At 40.9% G+C, this 7,241-nt stretch overlaps 1 pseudogene; it reads right to left on the reverse strand.

Moving 5' to 3' along the window:
* Positions 1–756: 756 nt before the first annotated feature.
* Positions 757–3,936, reverse strand: LOC134387614 (olfactory receptor 7A17-like; annotated as a pseudogene).
* Between the last annotated feature and the right edge of the window lie 3,305 nt (positions 3,937–7,241).

Consider the following 7,241-nt stretch of genomic DNA (forward strand, 5'->3'; position numbering starts at 1 on the left):
CACTGAAGGGACAGACTTCTAAGCCACCTAGCTCTGGGATCTGATGAGATTCCATATTCATGAGTCCTCTGGGACCACAGAGAAGAGACAGGTGGTTTTAAACAGGTGAGTGAGCATTTCTAGCAGCTCTTCACCCTGACTCAGCCCAGACCATCTCCAAGTTTCTCCCTGAAAGGGGTTAGTCTAAACATCGAGTGTCCCAACATTCTCAGGTACTGCCCAATATTCTGGTTTCTAACTCGCATTCATCTGGGAGCTGAAGGATAGGCAGTCAGTAGTACCTAAGAGCCTGAATGGGTGTGTGGACTCTTCCCATGGCCCTCCGCTCCCCACTTACTCCAGTGAAAAAGAACAAGCCTTGATCTTCTACATTGAAGGATTTGGTGTACACATCTTGTGCCCTGGCTTTATGGCTGCTGCCCAAAGGCCTGGCTTTTAAGTCACATGTTTCTGCCAGCTGACGGGGCCACCATTCAATAGTCTCCCATGGTCTGTAGATGTTTATGCAGCAGTTTTGAATGGCTGGGTAGGATTCCCCATGACTCCTCCTGCTCATTCTTTCGTAAATGGAGCCCAATTACCAGATTTACCCATGAAAAGGTTACACTGCACATCTGGTGTTCCCACTATTCCAGCTGCTGCCTGAGTGTCTAGCTTCTGTCTTGCCTATTTGTGGGAGCTGACAGGTCAGGCAATTACTATTCTTCTGTAAATTTGAATGGCAGATGGGCACTTCTTATAGCTCTTCCACCCAGCTCACCGTAGAGACAGAACAAAGCCTTCAGCTAGTCGGCCTGTCCCTAAGAGCTGCAGGGACTGGGCATTCTCTAGGCTCCTGGGCAACAGAGAGCACAGCAGTAGGTTGAAAGAGTGTATGGTCTGAATGAGCATGTGGACAAAGAGGGAAATAAACTGAAGCTCTCATTTTCTGCATAAGGAAAGTATGAACTGGGCCATACCTCTAGAACCTCAACTTTTCTACCTGGTAATCCTGGGAATGTCCTCTATCTCACCTGACCTGTGGCACTGATAGGATGTGACATGCCCTAATCTCATGGGGGTACTAACAAAAAAGGGAGATATTTGGACATGCACAAAGGATTGAGAGGCACCTAGAGTCTCTGTTGGGTCTGATTGCTGAGCTTCATCACCTACCTAAGGCCAGACTGTCAAGACTGGAGACATGACTGTTTTATTTAAGATGCAGAAATGAACACAGTGAGACAAGTGATATAAAGAAACTGTGAAATGTGTTCCAAACATGACAACATAGATCCCCAGAAATTGACTCCCCTGAAATGGAGATAAGTGGTTTACCTGGCACACTATTCATAAGAATGGTTACAAAGATGCTCACTTTGGTCAGTTGGTCAATGGAATAGAATACAGAGCCTGGAAATAAACCTACACAGTTATGGTCAATTGATTTTTGACAAAGATGCCAACAACACACAATTGGTAAAGAATGTTTCTTCCATAAACGCTGTTTGGACAACAGGATATTTACTTGCAGAGGAAAGAAATTAGGCCCTTATGTCCAACCTGTAACCCTGCCTCTGCCATGTGAACAACTTCAGGCTAGACTGCTGTAGGAGGAAAGGATATGAAGAGCAGAGTCCAGGTGTCCCCACCATGGCCACCCTAGACCAACCGACAGCCAGCAAGCCCCTGATGTGAGAGAACCCAGCCAAGATTAGCAGAGCACAGAGTACCTCCACCTGACTCACAGCTGACCACAGACTCAGAACAGACCAGAAGGGACCAGAAGACTTCCCCAACAGAATCTCATGAAAAAAAAAAAGGTATTGTCTTGAGCCTGTATAAATTTGGGGAGGGCATGTTACACAGCAATAGCTTACTGACACAATAATCAATGCAAACAGAACTGAGCACATTCAGAATTATCTGTAGCTGCTTCTATTTGATATTTGTTCTGATGTTTGAGGACAGCATTCATCATTACCTGGGTATTCAAGCTTATTTTGGAAAACTATATTATCAAGATACTACCATTGAGATTCCCTTCTAGGTAATCAGGAGAGGTTGAAGGACATGGATGCTTTTTCAGGGAAGAAAATGTGACGTTGAGTCACAAATCTCCACTCCCAGAGGCATAATTGTGTGGGAATTCAAGGTCTTGTGTGAGTCATCATTTGCTCATGAGACTTTAAGGGAACTTAGAGCATAAAAGAGATAAAGAAATGGATGACAGAATAATACCTATCTTATTTACTCACTTGCAATTTAATGTTTCTGACAAAATTTTTGAAAGTTGCAGATATTTTGTTTAGAACAGTGGAAGGAGCCATATTTATAAGCAGCACTGATAACTTTTGAACAGAAATAAAAGATGATCCAATGAAGTATCATAGGACAGGTCACCAAAACCCTCATTCCAATGAATAAACCTACACACGGACACCAAGCTCTACACTTCAACAACTAGCTGTTCATCATCAAAAAAAAAAAAAAATCTTCCATACTAATTCCACAAATGAGTGATAATATTACTCCATCATGTTGAAGGTTGTGTCTGGCTCTAAGGCCTTGTTAAGTCAAGCAATATATGGAAATCTGTCTTTTGGCATACACTACACTGCAATTTTTGCCTAACTACACTATGAAAGGAATATAGTAGGCTCTGTGAAAACGAGCTGAATAAGAAGCAGGATCATAATGAGGAGAATAAAATCCCATGAAAAGGTGTAAAACTCAGTACTATATAAAGGTCCATATTAACAGAAACAGCAGTTAACATAGAGATAGAGAAAAGCTTGAAACAGTGGTCTCACATTGTCCAGTGCTATAAAGTTATATGAATGGCTTTAATTGCCAGGTGTAGTTTTTTCCATAGGATGAGTCACTATATGAGACAAACTGAAATCTCAAAATTGTTTCTGATCGAAGTTGGAAAAAACCTTGCAAAAGTAGGAAAACAACAGAGTGGGAAAAAACCTGTTGGTATCAGAGAGGGAAGAAAGCTTTATAGAGGGATTTGCTTAAATTCCATAAAGCAGTTGAAATGAAAAAATTGAAACTCCCCCAAAAATAAACAGAAGGAGCAAGTTTTCCTTCCATATGATATTAAATAATCACAATTACTGGCTGGGAATCCTACATTCATGGGCACTTCTTCAACAAGGATCTTTGTAGTTAACCTCCCAAATACCTTTTCAGAACCATTTTTAGGTCTTTATTCCTCAGACAGTAGATGAAGGGGTTCAGCATGGGTGTGGTCACAGTGTACATCACCAAGGTAGCTGCACTTGGGTGTGAATTTGATGTAGCAGCAGATTTAAGGCCCACCCCTAGGTTTTTACCATAAAATAAGGAGACAAATAAGAGGTAAGATGCAAAGGTGGAAAAGGCTTTATACTTCCCCAGAGCTGATGAGATTGCACATTTGGCAGAAACTAGCTTAGATTAAGAAGAAAGAATACCAGCAAGGGGAACAGAACCAGGTAGCCCTGTTACAAAAGTGTCAGAACAGACCCAGTGGATCATGTGATAAAGTTCACAGAAAAAGTCTGGGATTTCCAACTCTGTACAGAAAGACAGCTCCAACACCATTAAGCTTTGTAATAAATAATTCAAGGCACTCAGGATCCAGGACACCAGAACCAGCAACACACAGAGCATGTTCATGATGACTGTATAGTACAAGGGGTGACAGATGACCACAAGACTGTCATAAGCCTTCACAGCCAGGAGAATGTTGTCCAACATTACAAAGAATATAAAAAAGAATATCTGTGTGATGCAGCCTTTATACATTATGGCTTTGCTCTGTGTCTGTATATTCAGCAGCATCTTATGGACAGTGGTGGAGACAACACAAATATCAAAAAAGGGCAGGTTGGAGAGGAAGAAGTACACGGGTGTGTGGAGGTGGGAGTCTGAGATAATGGCCAGGAGGATGAGCAGGTTCCCTAGCATGGTGACCAGGTACATGAACAGGAACAGCCCAAAGAGCAAGGGCTGAAATCTGGATTCCTCTGAAAATCTCATAAGAAGGAATGTTGAAACCTGTGTATCATTCTCCAATTCTGTGTGTTCCTTGTGGGTGATGTGATGAGAGGAGAGAGAACAAGATATGGGCATGCATTACTAATTTTTCAGAAATGTTATCATGAGTATTTTTCAGTCAAACAGTTATTTTTGTACTTTCTCTATGACTGCTGTCCTCTTCAGTTGATCAGCCTGCGGTCCCTAATGAGGAAATGCTTCCCACTCTCAGCCTTCCATGAAGATGTCAGGTGTTTTACATTTATGATGACAAGTTCCTTCATCCATTGGAGGAATATAAATTGAGTGCTGGCCATGTTCCAGGCACTGTTCAGACAGTGAGTGAACAGAGCTAAAAAAACAAATGTCCACGCATTCCACTGATGGAGGAATAAAATAGGCAAATAAAAAAATCCTAAAACATGCCAGGTGATGACAGGTTCTTGGAAAAAAAACAAAGCAGGTAAAAAGAAGAGAGTGGGTCAGTGTACTATTATTATTATTATTTTCTTTTAAGTGATGGTCAGTGAAGACCTGCAAACAAGGTGACATTTGAACAAAGGTCTGAAGGCAGGACAGGAGCCACATGGTCATCTGTGGACGAGGGTGACTGGCAGGAGACACAGACAGTGCAAAGACCATGAGGAAGGTGTCTGTTTAAGGGCAAAACGGAAGCTGGTGTGGCAGGAGAATGAGCAAGAGGAAAGTGATGAGAAAAGTGTAAGAAAATGGTGAAGAACAAGGTGGCTTTGTTACTGTTGAAATTTTAAGACGCAAGGAGTCCCTCTGTACAGATGTTGTTGCATCTGCAATTTAGTAAGTTGAATTCAAAGATATCCTGTGAATTGAAATGCACCTCCCCTTTATTTCTCTGTGTTGCCTTATGTTCTGGCCTCTGTATTATAAGTTATTTTTTGGAATATACAGAGCACAGTTCCCCTTTCTCTGAATGCTGCTCTCACCACTAACCACACACACACACACACACACACACACACACACACACACACACACACACACACACACACACACACACACACACACTAGCATGTATACTCATGAAACATACTGAGCCTCCTTGGACCTTGTTAATACCGTGGTCTTCTCATCCACAGCCAACTATCAGAAAGAAATGAATATCAGGTGAGCTGTGAATATCAAATTGTCTTTCCCCTAAAGAGTGCAGGATCGGTACCTAGAAATTCCTGATCATACTTTCCCGATACACATGTAAAGTTGGGCCTCAATTTCTGTATTTCATCTGCCCCCCGTTTTTAAAAAAATAAACAGTCTGTTCAATAAACAGAAGGAAAGGAATTAGACGGACCTGAGAGGGAAAGGTTTGAATAAGCTTAGGTGGTCCCCAAGAGATTGCAAGAAAGAAAAAGCTTCCTTGGTTCTGGTGATATTTCAACTCCCATTATATTAACTTGACGCCCAGCAAAAATAATAAAAGATCAAAACTAAGGAAGTTTTACACTGTTCTGTAGTCCCTGTAAGGTTTTTAATTTAGGAAATGTGCTTAACTGTATTGGTTTTAATGATCACTAAAATTTTTTTTAGTTTTTGAAACTGAAAAAAGAAGTAGTTATCCAAATGATAATTTAATTTTAGTTTAGTTTAGTTTTACTTTATTTTTGATTTTGGCACTTGACTGGTATGCAAATTAAAATTTTAATATTATCTTCCCGGTAACAAGACACATACACATTACACACCCAAACCAACAACTTACAAAAGAGAAATGAAAACAATGACAAGATTTGTGCACTTTTATATGAAACTGTAAAAGACCTGTTTCTCCTGTGCCTACTCCATGCTATTTTGACTAATTGATTGTTAGAAGATCTGATAACAAATGAAGCAGGTCCCTTTAGCACTCCCCTGTGTTTCCTGTGTGGCACTCATTGTTTGATACTTGTGGCCTTTAGATTTTGATGTCATTCTTGACAAACCCACTGAGGACACTCTAGTCCTGGTTCTGTTTTTCATTCAACATGCAAAGGCCTCTCAGACCATATACAATTCCCTACACATCATAACAATTGTACTTTTTACAGTGAAAAACATTCTTCATATGATTTACCCCTGAGGACATTATGTCATACACACACTTATTTCAATTTACTTCATTATACTCTGTTTTCTCCATTATAATGCAAGTTCCAAGTCAGCAGATACACTACTTTGTATATTCACTTTTGAGTTTTCACAAAGGTGTGTGAATATGGATGCATGAAGAAGAAAGAAATTTGAAGAAACTGACAATTTACACAATAGAAGAAAAAGCAAGGGAACAAAACTAAGATAAATATAGTGGTTTCAAACCAACCACAGTTATCAAAATTGATGGGTCATTGAATATTGATCAAAACAAGATCTAAATTAGCAATAATTTAATATCAACATGGATTAATAGCTACATTGGCAAAAACCTAGACACAAAAGGATATCATATAAGATGTTGAATGAATGTTCTAGCATGTAGCAGAAGCTCAGATATTATTGGATAAATGAATCAGGAATCAGGACTCATTATATATGGACATTTTACATAAGGCAAGTTTGTATTTTAATGAAGTTGAAAAAGGTTAGATTTTAAAATAAAAGCTGGCATTAATGGTTATACATCTGGAATAAACAAAGTTGCTTCTCGACCTCACACATGAAACAAACACACAAAAGGATAAAAGACCTCACTGAAAAACAAAACAATGCATTTTAGTTTAATGCATATTAGGGAAACCACATATAAAACCTGTTGGGGGAGGGGCAAATGATGTCATTTAAGGCAAAATATGCAAAAATAAGAAGATAGACATGTATTTAACTAAATCATATTTAACATTTTATGGCCAAAAAATTATCCCAAAAAGTCAATTTTAAGAATAATTGGGGGGGATGGTGATGACGCGGAGGTAGAGAGGGAGTCGGCCGGCCCGGTGCAGCTAATGCTCCACCGGGCCACTCACCAGACCCGGGGCTGTCTCCATATTCCCAGGTGGTTGTGGCTCCGGCCCAGCTTGACCAGGACTGTCCTCCTCGCCAGGCTTGGCTCCTCACTGAGCCTTCCCACTTGTTTGCCCTGGCTGGGGCTTCCCGGGTCCTGTGGGCTGGCCTCCCCTCCCACTCCCTCCATGATTCTCTGGCAGGGCTGGTGGCGTGGGGCGTCCCGGCCAGCGTCGGGAGGGCAAGGAAGTATGGGCTGGGCCGACTGTTACACCACCGCACCCTGG

The sequence above is a fragment of the Cynocephalus volans genome, chromosome 10, assembly GCF_027409185.1.
Source record: "Cynocephalus volans isolate mCynVol1 chromosome 10, mCynVol1.pri, whole genome shotgun sequence".
Taxonomy (NCBI): domain Eukaryota; kingdom Metazoa; phylum Chordata; class Mammalia; order Dermoptera; family Cynocephalidae; genus Cynocephalus; species Cynocephalus volans.